Source organism: Rhinolophus sinicus, linkage group LG04 (assembly GCF_036562045.2).
Source record: "Rhinolophus sinicus isolate RSC01 linkage group LG04, ASM3656204v1, whole genome shotgun sequence".
In the NCBI taxonomy this organism is placed as follows: domain Eukaryota; kingdom Metazoa; phylum Chordata; class Mammalia; order Chiroptera; family Rhinolophidae; genus Rhinolophus; species Rhinolophus sinicus.
The window spans coordinates 183039858-183056033 of record NC_133754.1 but is presented as its reverse complement, the minus strand read 5'-3'; the positions used below and the strand labels follow the sequence as shown (position 1 = coordinate 183056033).

Below are 16176 nucleotides of genomic sequence, written 5' to 3'. Positions count from 1 at the left end.
CCTCGAGTCTAGTGGGGGAGTCCCAGCCTTGCCACTCATGGGCCAGCCCGTGCACCGGCCTTTCTCTAGAAACAACCAGGTGGCTGAGACACCGCCATGGGAGAAGGAAGGCAGCCTCCCGATTTAACAGACAGGAAGACTGAGCACTGAGGTCAGGGCCCACGCTAACAGACCGCTAATGCAGCCTCCCACGGCCTCCCCTGAATTGTGGGAAGAGCTTTCGGGAATTCCCGTCTAGACCCATCCTCTTCATGTTCAGACTGATGAGAGGGGCTTGTTGAAAACAGCCAGTTCACTCGGAGCCAGCTGCCATGAAGCTGCTCCAGTGACCTGAAGAGATTTCTGCGACGTAAGAAAAGTCAAATGCAGAAGAAGGGTCTTAATATAAACTCACTTTTATAAAACAAATAGGGAAGTCTAACAACTCCTACATGTGTGCCTGTGGTTATGGCCGTACAGGATTCCGCGAACACTGGGGGAAACCGAGGACATAGCAAGTGTGCCGACAGGCTCCTGGGGGAGGCGACCGAGAGAGAGAGCAAGAAAAAAAGGTTGTTCTCTCGAAGCCGGATCACATGATCACACATATGCATTTATGGACAATTATCTCAGGCTGTGTGCGTCCGTGTGTGTGTAAAAGGAAATTCAGGTTCTCCCGCCAGAGTCCAATTCAGTAGGTCTGGGGTAGAGCCAGGGAACCTGATTTTTTTTAATATGTGACTTCGGTGACACTAATGATTGACCAACTTTGGGGAACCTGTGGATAAGAAGCCAAATTCAGGAAATCCAGCCATGACATACAGGAGGTGAGCAACAAAATAAATGTGCGGAATGGATCCCGTCCTTGGTCAACCTGCCAAGGTACATTGCTCTTACAACGAACGGTCTGTAAGACATGACGAGATGAAAAAGGTACTAGATGCTCACAGGAGAATGCCGGGAAAATATAAAAAGCATAAGGACAAAATTGAAGTTCCCCGAAAAAATACCACCCAGGGTTACCCACTGTTGGCTTTTCAATGAGCAATAACCTTCCAGTCCTTTCTGTGCCTATTTTTTAAAAATAAAATTGTGGTTTTACTTTATGCCCTATTTTCTAATCTAGAATTTAAACCCAGGTGTAAATACCTGTGTTTTGATAAATGGGTCTGTTTCTCTTGGAGAGCAACAAGGGTGCCCAAGGGTATGGAACTAGGGCATCTTATTTTGATTCCTGATAATATAAATAATGACAATGGTAATGAACCCTTCCTTACACAGGGCCTCCCCGCAAACTTCCTGTCACATCCTTCTAGGGCGCTCTGGGATGGGTGCGGAGGACAGGAGGAAAGCAAACCAGGACCCTGTGAGGAAATCGGGCCACTTAGATGGATGTGTGCCACACAGTGTGCTAGTCCTTCCCACAGGGTCCCCCTCATGGAATCCTTTCGATGTCCAGATGAAAGGCCTATCTTTGGCCCCACTCCACTGATGGGGGAACTAAAGCTCAGAGAGGTGAAGTCACCTGCCCCGTGTCACGCTGCTGAGGGCAGAGCAAAGACCAAGCCCCGGCCTATCCCTCCACCTCCCCGCTTGGGTCCTTGCACTGTGTGTGCTTGCTCTCCACCTGCCCAGAGGCCCCACACGCCAGCGGTACCAAGACACTGAGCAGAGGAGTACAGCTACCCCACGCCCCGGGGTTCCCAGAACTCAGGTCACCGCTGGGCCAGCAGACATCAGCAGTGCCCTGGGCTGGTGGCTCCAGCCCAGGGGTCGGCCCTCCTGGTGAGGACAGGACGACAGGAAGGCCCGGGTCCTCTAATGACCAGCTGGCTCCTCACACACCCACACTCCTGGGAAAGTGGCAGTCCAGGGGAGGGCCCGCTGACTCATGCAGCCAGCCTCCAGCTGAGACACCCGGACTTCGAGACACTGGCTCGCCCTCCTGTCTCTCCCATCCTGGCTCCCGAGTCCACATCCAGGGGCGCACCCAACAACAGTGGACAGGAAAGGAAGGGCCAAGAGGAGAGGGCCTGGGGCCTGCGACAGCCTGCCCTGGAAAGTCCAGAATGAGTATTTCACAGCAGGATGCCAGGTGCGGGGGGGTGGAGGCAGCTCTTGCCAGGCAGGATGTGGTTGCATCCTCCCTGTTTCGGAGGGCGGGGTGGGTGTGTCGGGAGCCTGGACGACATCAGTCTCACAGTGAGGGGTATGTCTGGGCCCCTACTGTCTGGAGCTCTGCACACCTTGCCCTCCAGACTCCTGGTTCTGAGGCGGGCACTGTTCACAGATCTCTTTCCGGGTGAGGGAGCTTGCGGCTCAGAGAGGAAGAAAACAGTAAAGTCTTTCTGTCCCAGCATGCCTGACTCTCAGCCCCACCAGACCCCCAACACCTGGTCTCCAAGCACATCCTGAACTCTGCTCAGCCCTCGGCTTGGTCCGGTGGGGGCAATAAAAGTGACCAAGGTGTGTCCCCCACCTCAGGGGCCTCTCGGACCAGTGTGAGCATGTGGGGAAGGTTGGGAGAGACTCGACCCGGTGTGCAGGCAGGGGCAGCTGTGGCTATAGCAGGAGAGACAGACGCCAATGGCCTGCTGGAAAGAGCTTCAAGCAGGTGGCCTTGGGCAGGCTCGCCACGGGCTTCCGGCCGCAGGCTCTGTACAATGCACAGGACACCTCCCCGGGCTGCTGGGAAGAGTCCGAGGAATTTCACGCTTTTATAGCGCGCTTGGTGTAGACTGTGGCTGAGTGCAGAGTAGGGCGGGAGGTCAGTTGGGCTGGTGTCAATTCTCCTTGCCCTCCTTGTCACCTGGGACAGACCAGATGCTCCTTGGGGACAGGAGTCTTCAGTATACAGTAGGTGCTCAATAAATTCTGAGAGTCTTAAGAGACCTCAAAGCAAGATAAGCCTGGAGTGGGCGCAGCGAAGAGCATGGGCCGGAGGGTGCGGCCAGGAGGTGGGGCAGCCAGGACTCCTGCCCTCTCGGCACCTTGCTTTCCCCATCCATAAATTGGGGATGGTTACAGATGCCCTGGCAAGTTCTATCAAGAAGTCATAGAAATGAGGTTCCCCAAACCGCCTGGGGGGGACCCTGGGCAGGTGGAGAGCAAGCATAGAGGTGGAGGGACACTGGGGCCATTCTGGGCACTGCCACTCAGTAGTGCAGACATTGGGCAGGTGACTTTTCCTCTCTGAACCTTAGTTCCCTCGTCTGTGGAATGGGGCTAGAACAGGCTCGGGCCTGGCCCTCCAGGGCAATCCTGACTCCAGCAGACTCACGATGAATGAACGAAAGTGCACAGAAACAGAGCACGAAGACAGGAAATCGAAGAAGGAAAACTGTCCGTAGGCTTGCAGACACCTGGCAGAGAGACAGAGTTAGGCAAGGCCCAGCACACAGTAGGCACACCATAGCACATCCTGGTACGTTAAAGAAGCCACTAGAATGCCACAGGGGCTTTTCAGCAGAACGAAGTAGCTCTGCACATTGTGCCGTTTTGGAAGAAAGCGAGATCCAGAATAATAAATAAATACAACCCCATTTTGATAAAGCCTTGACCAACATGCCCTGCACCGTGGGAAGCGTTCCTCTTAGAGTGGGAACGGGAGGCAGAATGGAAGGAAACTGCAATTTTTACCAGCATGCATTATCTTTGCAATTGAAAAACAGTACAGAATTTAAAATAAATGCAGCCTAAAAAAAGGAAAAACTTGGCCCTTGGGTGTGGGGATCCGGTGTTCTTTTGCAGCTTTAGGAAGGTAATTTCAGGAGGGAACTAGCGAACTGGCTCAGGTCAGGCCTCTGCCCCAAGAGATGGAGAATCTGGAGAGGATCCTGAATAGAGGACAAAGATTAAGGGTTGAAATCAGGGCGGCTGAGAAAAGACCAAAAGGCAACGTGCCCTGCTGTCCTCTGAGCTCTGGTCCAGCTAATTCTCCTTCTTCCAGAACACATGCATCACTTTAAGCTGGAGACAGTACCCTCCTAGAGGTCAGGGGTCAACACCCACCTTCGAGGTGGGAGACCCTGTCTGTACCTGGTAAAGCCCAGAGGAAGCAGAGGGCAAGAGACCACAGAGGGGTCGGGTGGGGAGGCTGGGAGCCCCGCAGGACAGCAGTGCTCATCTGGTCCCTTGTGCAGAGCCTGGAATACAGAGCGGGGAGTAAAGGTTTGCTGAACTGGGCTGAGCCCGGGAAGGGGAGGTGGTGGGAGAAAGGACGCAATTGATTGGGAAAGACTCTAGAACCAAGATTTGGTTACAGGAATGTTCATCACAATGTTATTTATACCGCAGGAAAATTGGCAACAATCCAGATGCCCATTACTGGGTGACTGGTGAAGTACCTATCAAATGATCAGGTGATGGAATGCTACGAAATAATGAAAACACGTTAGAGCAAAGCACTTGACAACTTGACATGAGAAGATCTCCAGAGTATGTTAAATGTAAAAAGTAGGTAACAAAACTGTGATACGGTAACCGTTCCTCAGTAAGTTTTCATATATGTTCAAACAACCTTGGCAGTGAGATTAGACAGGGAGAAAAGACCAAAAGGTTTATAATCTTTTTCACCCCAAATTTACCTCTATTATAAGCATATGTCATAAATGTAATCAAGAAAAAAGATTTTAGGGCGGCCAGATGTCTCAGTTGGTTAGAGCACGAGCTCTGAACAACAGGGTTGCTGGTTTGATTCCCACATGGGCCAGTGAGCTGAGCCCTCCACAACTAGATTGAAAACAACAAGCTGCCTCCGCTGAGCTGCTGGTGGGGTGGCCGGATGGCTCAGTTGGTTAGAGCTGCCAGCTCTTAACAACAAGGCTGCTGGTTCAATTCCCTCATTGAATGGTGGGCTACGCCCCCTGCAACTAAAGATTGAAAATGGCAACTGGACTTGGGGGAGCTGAGCTGCACCCTCCACAACTAGATTGAAGAACAACGACTTAGAACTGATGGGCCCTGAAAAATACACTGTTCCCCAACATTCCCCAATAATAAAAATAAAAATAAATAAAAGACAAAAGATTTAAAAAATCACTATTCCAAGTTATCAACAATGGCTGACAATTTGGAATAAGGTGGGAAGAGACACACCACCAGATATTAAGACTTACTACAAAGCTACAGGAGTTCAGACAATATGGTGCTGGGGTGCAGGTAAACGGGGACCAATGGAATAGAAGAGCAAGCCTAGAAAGAGACCCTGAAATTTCCGGAAAATGAGAGCTGACAGTGTTGGCTTTCCAGGTCAGGGGGAAGAATGGGTGTCCACAAATGGAGCTGATGCTCAGTTATTCACATGAGAAAAGCATAGCCCCAGCTACCTCCTTACATGAGAATCAATCCCAATGAATTAAAGACCTAAGGCAAACTTAAAAATGTTTAAAGAAAAATCTGAGAGACCATCTTACTGTCTTTAAGATAGAGAAGCATGTCTTATCACAAAAAGTACAAACCCTTATAGGAAATGTTGATATATTGAGCACATTAAAGTTCAAATGTATGCCCATCAAAGGCTATAATAAAAAACAAGTAAAAAGAGCCCACCACTTGGAGGAGATATTTGTAATGTGTAGAACTACCAAAAAGGTTTAATATCCAGAACAAATGCAGAACACCTACAAACATAAGAAAAAGACAATCTAGTAGGAAAAAAAAAGGCCAAATATATGACTAGGAAGAAAAAATGCAAATGAAAATGAATGTATGAAGTAATTCTTAACCTCATGACTAATCCAGGAATGCAAATTAAAATAATCAGATGCCATTTCACTCCCCTGCGATTGGCCAAAATGTTGAATTCCCAGAGACGGGGTGAGGGTACACAGGTCCCACAACCCAGCAATTTCTCTCCCGAGTTACAGATCTTGGAGAGTTGCTTTACACATGCATGTGAAGCCACCGACAGGATAACAGTTTCAGCAACAACCTAAACGTCCATGAGGGGGAGGATACACTGCTCGAATTATACAACGGAATGCAAAGCAATGGAAGTGAGTGAACTACAGCCACACGTAGTAACGTGGCCAGACCTCAAACACAATGTTGAGCCAAAAACCAGCTACAGCATAATACACACATTGTGTAACGTATATGTCCAAGTGTAGTGAAGGTCTAAAAACCTGCATGGAGAGCCCGAAAATCAAGTAATAATTTCACCTAGAGGGGGAAGAAAATGGGATTGGGGGAAGAGGTTCAATTGTGCCTGAAATAATGACAGCATGAGAGAGAGGGAGGGAGGGAGAGAGAGAGGGAGGGAGGGAGAGAGAGAGGGAGGGAGGGAGAGAATCTGAAGCAATTATTGCAAAAATTAAGTTCTGACAAAGCTGAGTCCTGGATAAAAGATGTTTGTTCTAGTGTTATACTTTTCCGTGTGCTTAAACAGAAATATTTCATACACAATTTATCATTTCTACCCCTCCTGCCTGGCCCTCGCTCTGGTGCGCACACACCTGCCACAATCAGCTGGAGGAGCAGCTACTGGACCGGTTGCCAGGGCAGCAGGTTTGGCTCCTTCCCCCTGGCCTGCTCCTCACCCGCGCAGCAGCACCTGTGTGGTCTCTGAGGCTCCTGCAGACGCAGCATCATCCCTTCCTGAACCTGCCCCCCCACCACCACCCTGAGATGCAGAAGTGGGTAGGGAGCAGCACACAGGTGGGGAGAAGCGCGCCCAGGTTCCTGCTGCAGGAAGCACCCCAGAGGTCCCCACCCTCCCCTTGGCGGCAGGGAGATCTCAGAGAGCGCAAAGAACAAGAGCTTTGGAGTTAGGGAGACACAGGTTTAAATCCAGTTCTAGCATGAAATAGTTCCATGACCCTAAGCAAATTATTTACCCCGTTTTTAGCCCCAGCCTCTGTTTTTACAACTTTAAAATAAGAACAATGCTACCTATCTTATAGATCTGTATACAGCGACCCAAAAGATGTCCAAGCAATATTAATAAAAAATGCAAAAAAAAAAAAAGCAATAGAAAAAGAGATGTTGACGAGTATATAAAACACATGATCTGCAAAAGGGCAAATGCCGTAGGATTCCACTGATCAGAGGTCTCGAGAAGAGTCAAGTTCATAGAGACAGGAAGTAGAATGGTGGGTGCCGGGGGGTTGAGGGAGGGAATAATGAGGAGTTAACCATTTAATGGGGACAGAGTTTCAGTTTGAGAAGCTGAAAAGAGATCTGGAGATGGATGGAGCTGATTGTTGCACAACAATGTGAATGACTTAATCCTTCTTCTAGGGTTTAAATTTGGTACTTTTATAAGTTGGAAAAAACAATACTTGGGAAAAACCCAAAAGGTCTTCCTCCCTGTGAGGTTTCTAAGAATTATAAAAGACTTTAGAGAAGTACCTGCCATCTACTGTGTTGGAAAAAGGGTGGCCCGCTCCTGCCCGCCCTACCCAGGGAGCAGGGCGGCGTCCTCACTGCAAGGACGCAACACTTCAGTAGGTGAGCTCAGGGACCAATGACTTCCTCTCTGAGCCTCAGTTTCCTCATGTAAAAGGGGACTATTACAATACCTATCTCAGAGGCTTATGGTGAGAATTAAAAATAAGACAATGTATATTGTGTCTGGCATAGAGGAAGGCACCCTGTACTTACCACAACCCAGCTGTCAGGGCAGAAAACCCTCTGAGAATTTGGGGGAGGGGAAGACACCCAGGTGAGGGCTGAGCCGCAAGCACAAACACCTATAACACAGACCAGGCCCCCAGAACCTCCCAGAACCTCCCAGAACTCCCAGAGCATGAACTTCTGGAGCACCTCCCAGCTCAGGACCCCAGGAAAGGATGGGGGTGGATAGTCAGCGTTCTGTTCACTGAACCACCCCTCAGGTGTGAAGCCTGGTTCCTGTTGTTCATTTCCTGCTGATGCTTCTTACAGACAGAAAAGGGGTGAAGGAAATGACACAATGGCCCCTCAGTCCCCGAGGGAGACCACCCAACATACTCCAGCCCCCACTACAGCCTACAGAGATTTGGCTTCCACACCTGAGCGGCGGCGGCAGCAGGCAAGGCAGTGGGTAAACAGGGCACAGAGAGCCTTTTGTTGAAGCCCAAACAGAGACGCTGGGAAAACTTCCCAGGAGGAGGGGACGTGGGAGGCCAGCTGCCCTCCCCCACCACCGTTGGGAAGGCGGTCCCTCCAACACTCTCCCAGAGAAGGGGGCAGGGTCACTCCCAAGAGGCCCCAAGAAGACACTGGGTCACTGGCCCTGTCCCAGGAGGGCTCTGGGCCTGCGAATCTGCTCCTTGGTCAGCACCCCCAGGCCTTTTCTGGTCTCAGAGCCAGAGGGCGGAGGAGGTGACCTCGTCATCGGGTGCACACAGCCCCCACACACCCAAGCGCAGGGCACTGCCCTCTAGGCCCCCACACCCAACTGGAATGAGTCAGCGGCTGGGAGCTGGGGGTGCTGCCTGGCTTGGCACTCTCCCTGTGTAGAAGGGCACACCCTTACTTCCTGGGGAAAGGAAGAGGGGAGCCAGTTCGGGCCAGAGGGGGTGGGGCACCAGTTTCAGTTCCAAACTGCTCTCACATTGGGGCTGGGCTGCCCCTATAGGCTCATCCTCCTGCAGACTCGCAAGGGCAGGGCCTGCCTTCTGGGGTAAAGGGTGACAGGTGGGGGACCTCCCCACTGTGAGCCCGCACACAGGAGCTAGAGGCCAAGCTGGAGGTGAGGGCTTCCTGCACCCCACCAGGCTGGTGTTAGAGCTGCTGGTTACTGACACTGCACCCAGTTTCCTGTGCCTCAGCTCCCAGTCTCCACGCAAAGCAATAAGGTGGCTCCAGTCTGTGGCCTCAGGACAGTCACTTCACGTCCCAGGGCTCTAGTTTCCTCATCTGTAAAATGGGCTGACGAGTCTATTCCTGATTGGGTGGTGGTGAGGAATGAAGGAAGCAGTCCATAGAAACTTTTGGCCCAGTGCCTCCCATGTAGTTAGACTCTGTAATGTTAGTTGCTGTTATTACTGTAGTCGGTATTATCAGTCCCTTTATGGGTATGAGGCCCAGAGAGGTTAAGTGACCTGCCCAAGGCCACAAAGCTAGATGGCGGGAAAGATCACCCCAGATCTAACTTTCCATTGTGCTAATCTGCCTCAAAGGCAAGCAGGTCTCCTGGGCCCACCCTGGCACCCAGACCCCTGGAGAGTCTTCCCCTTTTCCTGAGGGGGCCTGGGAAACCAGGGTGCTGCAGGGAACCGTAGCAGGCCATACTCAAGTGCCTCTGGTCTCTCGAGTACAGCTTTAAGGAAACTTTGGAAGGGAGCCCAGCTCTGGGTTTGGGCCCAGCAGCCAGGTGTCTGGTCTGGGCCTGTGCAGGCAAAGGGGCCTTAGAGACAGGTCTTAATCTGCTATGAATACTAGCACTGCCTTCCTGGACAGGTTACAAAATGTGGGCAGGACCACCCAAGGGAGGCTGCAGACACACCTTCTGCTGAGATCCTAGGGGACTGCGACTGAGGGGGCCCGGCTGCAGGTGAGATGCCAGGGGCCCAGCTCTCTGGCCTGGAGCGGGGTGCTGCCCGGGATGCTGACCCAGGACACCAGCTGGGAGATGTGCGTAGGGGATTCCCATGCCGCTCTGCCTGGCCCTGGTCAGCTCATCTGCCAGCACGCCAACTTCAGAGGGCGTGAGTTTGGCAGCAGTGCCTCGAGAATGTCCAGGTGGCAAGTGAGAGCTGTGGAATTTTACAGCCACTTTTACTCCGCGGAACACTGCTCCAGGCATGAGGCTACCTTGCAACCATCTATTTAATTTTGAGGTTTTTAAGCCCTCAAGAGATGTTTAAATGTAGAACTTGCTACGAGATGCACTAGAAACGCATCGGGAGAGACAGCAGGAGCTGTTTGTGGCTGGGAGTAAAAGCTACTCCACAAACCTCAGCCCCACACATCCTGGACAAGGGAAGGTTAAATGCCCTCCCTGCAGCCCGCCCCCTGCACACACACTGGGAGGTCACTAAAACCCTTCCTGAGGGGAGCTCAGCTGGCATCTACACCAAGGGCATCAATGCTCGTGGCAGAGGGACTCTGTCACCAGACCTGGGCACCAGGGCTGAAAGAGTCACCCTGGTCAGTGTTTCCTGGTGTGGCCTGCAGACCACCAGCCTAGGGAGCTTCTCCAAAGTGCAGAGTCCTGGGCCCAGCCCCCAGGCTCTGACTGCAGGTCTGTGGTAGTGGGCCCACGGGAAACAGCATTTTAAACAAGCTCCCGGGCGACTATGAAGTACCCGCAAGAGCACGAACCGAGAGAAACAGAAAAGTGGGAAGTGGGGTAAAAGCACAGGCGAACTGCCAAGGCAAACAGACCTGGGTTCGAGTCCTGCCTTTGCCACTAAGTTGTACAACTTTGGGCAAGAGCTCCCATCTCACTGAGCCTTGGTCTCCTGGCCTGTAAAATGGTGCGACTGCCTCACATAGGCGACAGGGAAGGTGGCAAATGCATGTCGTGAGCTGGCACACTGCCGCGCTCAGACCGCGGCCACTGCAGATGACCACGGGGCCTGAAGGCTCTGCTGCTGGAAGGAGGGAGAAGGCGGAGACGCCAGCTCCTGGGGGTCGCGGCCAGAAGTGTCTGCGAGAAGGAAAGAGACTCCAGGGAAAGGGTGCGAGGGAAACACAAGGCAGAGGGGGGTTCAGGCCAGTGAACTGCGAATCTTGCCAGGTGAGGGAGACATCTCGGGCACAGACCTCACCCCCAGCTTGAGCCTACCGAACCACACTCTCACGGCTCCACAAAACCAGCTCACCAGGCCGGAATCCCTTCCTGCCAAAACCCACCCTGAGGTCGTTTTGCCCTGAAAGAGCGTCTTCAGACCCAGGTCACAGGGTAGCGCTTCACCTTCTTCTCACCTGCCCACCTTCAAGGCTGAAACCTGAAAGGAGCATCCCCAGGGGATCAAGACCGAGGCTTCCCTCAGGAACTGCCAGGGTAAAACAAGTCAGGGCCAGACTCAGGCAAACGCAACGACTCATGTGTGTCCCCTCAACCCCGCACCCTAACCCCTGCCTCAGGCAAACAGGGAGCCGAAACCTGGAGACCAATCTCTCAGGCCGGCCCATGCGGTTTGCCCGCCACGCTGCCCGTGGCCGGCACAGAGAAGGAATTCTGATCGCAGATAAGTGGGACCTGCGGCTTCCTGCTCGCTGCTGGCCAGAGACACTGCAGCGCGGGCCTCTCTCTGCGGGACACAGTTCCTCAAAACCAACAGGAAACTCCTACAGGGCAGGGCCCAGATCTGTTGACCTTGTCCCAATAAACAAGAGAGTCAACAAAATCACACACCAGGCATTTCCCACCTCCCTCTGCTGCTCAAAAACTCCAGCACGGTGAGGGAGGGGAGCAGTGGGGGTGGGAGAACCAGGAGAGTGTCAGGACTTTCTGACCAGACCCACACTCACAGACCTCCCCTCGCCTGGGAGAGCGGTCCAGGGGAAACCATTAAATGAAGCAACAGCAAGCTGTGAACCAGCAGCTGTAACTGGACCTGACTGTGGATAAATAAGCAAATGGTAATACATGTGGAAGAACATACCCCTCCCCATTCACACCTCTGGAGATGGGGATCACGGGAGACTTGCACTTTCTGTATGACATTAAAACCAAAACATTATAAAAACGTAACGGACATGCAACTATGTTGGCGATTACAAAAAAACTACTACTACTACTAATAATATTATTATTTCTTTTAACATCCGGCTGGGGAGGGCCAGGCCTTCCCTAACAAAAAGCTGGGGTGGGAAGTGGGTGCAGGGAGGCCTTGGGCACAGAGCACAGGCCCAGGATTCCAGGCTCAGATTGAAGTCGCGTGTCCCTGTCTTCCTTCCTGATGAGTCTTGGGAAGTTGCTTCCTCCCTCTGAACCTTAGTTTCCACATCTATACACGGGGGATAAAGGCCACTGCCTGAGCTTCCTCAAATGATCAAAGGAGGTCGCTGATAAAGGTGTGTTTCACAAATTATAAAGCAGTCTGTACACGCACCTGCTGTGACGAGGGAACACGTCTGGGACACACACTCTAAGTGCCTTCCCTACGTCAACACATTAACTCTTCAAAATACTTGAAAGGGAGGTAAGGTGCTCATATCACCCCCTTTTTATTGATGAGGAAGCTGAGGCTCAGAGAGGTGCAGTGACTGGTCCACGGTCACTCATGGAGCACGCGACAGCTAGAACTCAACCCCAGGTGTGACTACAACACATCGGTCCTCACCAGTGCACTCTCCTGCTTTGGGAAACTGTTTTCCAAAATGTAGGCCAAGGAAGCCCGTCTCCAGAGGTCCATCCCCATGATCAAATGAGTGTGAAGAAACACGACTTGCTAGCTCCCTCTCAGAGACTCATGTCCTTTTCAATGCACTCAAGGCTCTGAGAAGTCCTGCAGCAAGAAGTTTTGTTTCCCACTGTGACCAAAGAAACTGGTGTTCTACGGAACACACCTTGGGATATGCGGTCACGAGACAGCATTCAAAACAACCCAGACTGACAAGATCTGGGCTGCAGGAGATAAAACAGAGGCTGGCAAGGAAACTTAACATTGGCATTTGAAGAGCACAGGAACCGCATACGACTCAGCTGGCCAGAGTCGGGAGAAGCAGGAAGAATTCTGTCTCCTGCCACCTCTGCCCTAGGACCTGCCACCTCTGCCATGGGCCTACAGTGAGAAGAGCAAGGGACTGTAGAGACGGATATACCAGCCTTTGCTCTCCAGGCTGGGGAAGGCCCCCAAGTGGAGGCCAAGGCTGGCCCAGTCCTTACCTCGTGGACGGCTTTGCTATCTGCGCGTTGGCTGTCGGTGCTGAGGCTGGCCCACGTCTCTCTGGACAGGGTTCTGGCATTCCTTTCGCTCCATGGAAGCTGCCTCCCTAAGAGAAAGCAAGAGCTACTGTCAGCAGGGATATGTGTGACTAGCAGTTACCTGCTGTGCTGCCAACATTTTCTGAGTGCCTGCTCGGTGCCAGGCCTCAGCTGGGCTCTGGGGTGACAAGAGAGAATCAAATAGTCTACGGGGGAGATGCCAACTCAACAGTTACAATTGGCTCTTGAGAGCCCAGGGCACTGCTGGGGGGAGCCCAAATGCTATGGGAACACAGAAGAAACACTAGACACAGACCAGTGGGGTCAGGGAAGGAGTTCTGGAAAAGGTGTGGCTTGAGTTGACTGCTGAGGGAGTAGGAGATGAGAAAGAGCATTCCAGGCAGAAGAAACAGCACATGTTTGCCTGGAGGGGACAGAACATGACATCTAGAGAATGCTGAGTGGTTCAGCCTGGCTAGACCCAGGTCTGCAGGTGGGAGGTGGAGAGAGAAACACTATAGCGGGGTGAGCAGGCCAAGACAAATCCTCAGCCCACACACAGGACTTCAAATCCAACACAAAACCTGACCGTCATCTATTAGTCAAGAAGCATTTAGTGAGCATCTCCTACATGTCAGTGCTCCGCTCAGAGCTGTTCACAAGAGTGAACAAGAAAAGTTAGCAAGGTGGGGAGAGAAGCGTGATCAGACTGGAACAGGGGTAGGGGGAAGCATTGAAATCAGCCAGGATCGCAGAGCATGTGGCCCAGCCACCAGGAAGGCTAAGCAGGAGTTAGCAGGAAGGGGGGGGGGGCGCCGGGGGAGTGCAGGCAGACAAAGGGACAAAGGGACTTGACCGGTTCTAGAAGGGACTGTGGCGCCTTCCAACCACTTATGCCACTGAGCACTTATCACACCTACTCAGGGTTAGGCACTGTGCTGGGAGGGAAGAATCAGAAGACGGCCTCTAAACTCACAGGGAGACAACAACTCATCAATCCCACAGAGGGTGATGGCAACTAGGCAGAAAAGCACCTAGAGCTGTGAAGGCACAGATTTCACCATCTAAGCCGGCCTCTACCCCACCCCGCCCCGCCCCGCCCCCCTCGGCAGGATGGGGGATACCCACTGGGCACTCCAGTCACTTGCCTGTGGCAGAGCTAGGACCAGAATTCGGGCCTCTGGACTCCCTGTCACTGATTCTTCTAGTTCTTCCTCTTCTAGGAAACACACAGTGCTACCCCCTACATGTTCACCCAGAGCTGATACCGCTTTCCTCTGTAACACTTCTATCATTAAGCTGTATCAATGTTTTCCTGTCTGCGTCTCCTCTCAGACTGCAGCTCAGAGGAGGCCAGGCCAGGGGTTGTGTTCTCCTAGCACCATTTCTGGACCAGACCAGGTACTTACTAAAGGACGGCTGAATGAAAGAATGAATGAATGAATGAATGAATGAGTCAAAGGATGAGGAGATGGTGTGCTGGGCTCTAGCGTCCCATGTCCATCCCCGCTGACTCCTCATGAGGTCTCAGGCCATTTACCTGTACCTCAGTGTCCCCATGCAAAAACCTAGAATCAACTCCACTCTCAGGAGAAGGCGTCAGGAATCAGGCTGATTCCTTTCCTCCAGAAAGGAGGTCCAGACCAGGCCGGCAGCAACCCAAGGCCCAGCCACCTCCTCGAGTTCTGGCTGACTGGGGAAACCCTCAGGAGCCCCCACGGTCTAGCAAAGCCACTCCAAGTTTGCAGAGGAAACTGCTTCCTAGTGGGTGTGCCCCAGGGATGGAGTACAAAAGTATCTGGTTGATTTCCGGGAGGAAGTCACAAACATTTCTTGGGCCCCTGCTCTGTGTCCCACAGCCCTTGGAGAGCAGAAGGGCACTAGACCAACCCCAAAGAATCTCTAAAACAGGGAAGACAGGGAGACAGAGCCTATGTCATTCATGCCCCAGCTTCTCTCCAAAAGCCAGTGCTCCAGCATGTCAGCTCCTCTTGCCTCCCTGGTGAGCCAGAGGAAGACCTGACCTTCATGAAGGCAATGCCACGGGCACTGACCAGTCCCTCGGAATAAACTCCCACTTTTCCACCCCCTTCACAGGAAGTCTCACCAAAAGCAGACCTAACCTCTCCTGCCTCCAGTCTGTCTGCCAGTATGTTTGCTCAGATGGCAGGATACAGTTTGGCAGGGGTGACAGGGACTCCTAATGGAAAAGTTGGGGAAGCCCTCGGGAGGCTTTCAGCTCCCCCAAATCCCTCCTCCACAATTTAGGCCCAAATTCCCTTTTCCTTACCAAGCTCTCTCCCTCCTCATCCTCACACCTCATCCTCAAAAGGTTTCCTGGTAGGGCAGGGGAAGGGGTAAGTAAGGGGAATGCCCGCTCCACCCTTTCAGCCAAGTCCCCACCAGGAAGAGGCTGCAGGACACCCCCCAACCACCTCTCCTTTCCAAAAAAGGCAGCAGTTGCATCAGCTGAGAACCAGCCCAACCTTGGTTCACTCCAGCCCAGACCAAGGAAAAAGCAATCAACAAAAGGAGCAGAATCATCGTGAACCCTAAGGACCCGGGCTATGCTCCTTCAGTCTGGGAGCCAACTCCGCTGGATCTCCGCTCACCGATAGCGGGACCAGCCCGGACCTAATCAGATCTGGCCCTCAGGCCTATCTGGATGCACAGGACACGGGCCCCAGACCCCGGACCGGTCTTCCCAGGAACTCCAGCCTAGACAGACACCAAGAGCCCAGCTAGGGATCCTGCCCTCAAGTCGGGGCACTGTTCCCGCCGGATCAAGAAGAGGGAGGGGTCCAAGGGTCGGGCAACCCAGGAGAAGGGAGCAGGGGAACCTTTGAAAACGAAAACGATTTGGCAAGAAGAGAGCCCAGAGGTGGAACCTCTACGAAGCGGGGGTGTGTGTGTGGGGAGGGCTGACGATCTGGGGGAACCCAGGGGGTGACAAGGGGACCTGGGGGAGCCGAGGCGGAAACTCCCGGTATGTAGAGCGCAGGGCGGCTCGGGGTGCCTGGGAGGGGGGCTCGCGCGCCGCGGCACCAGGGAGAGGGTGCGGTCCTGAAGACCCGGGAAAGGAGGGAGCCCGGACGTAGACGAAACTGAAGTGCCGCGGGAGGCCCCAAGGAGCCGGCCCCAGCGGACAGAGCCGAAGCTGCCTGGGGCGCCCGGGACCCGGCAGCTGGCCGGGGCGTGAAGGAGTGAGTTCCGAGAGGTGACAGCTCGCGCCCCTTTCTCCATCCCACCTACTCACCAGGGCCAGCCACGCCGGGCCGCCCAGCAGGCAGCCCCTCGCCCCCTGCCGCTCGTCCCGCCGCGGGCCACTGCGCCCCTCCGGCGCCTCCTTTTGTTTGTCCCTCACTGCACCACTCAGCCTCCTCCGCCCCGGAAGT

General features: G+C 53.2%; 1 protein-coding gene across 2 annotated transcripts in view; it reads right to left on the bottom strand.

Annotated features, from left to right (window-relative positions):
- The window catches only part of LRRC8A (leucine rich repeat containing 8 VRAC subunit A), a 24976-nt gene extending 8800 nt beyond the window's left edge, over positions 1-16176 (bottom strand). The window contains exons 1-2 of one of the 2 annotated variants that reach the window (XM_019728771.2): positions 16038-16176; positions 12679-12849 (exon numbers count right to left, since the gene is read on the bottom strand). The gene's annotated coding sequence lies outside the window, so the exon portion shown is untranslated. The remainder of the gene's footprint in view (positions 1-12678; positions 12850-16037) is intronic. The other variant, XM_019728768.2, reaches the window with a different exon arrangement.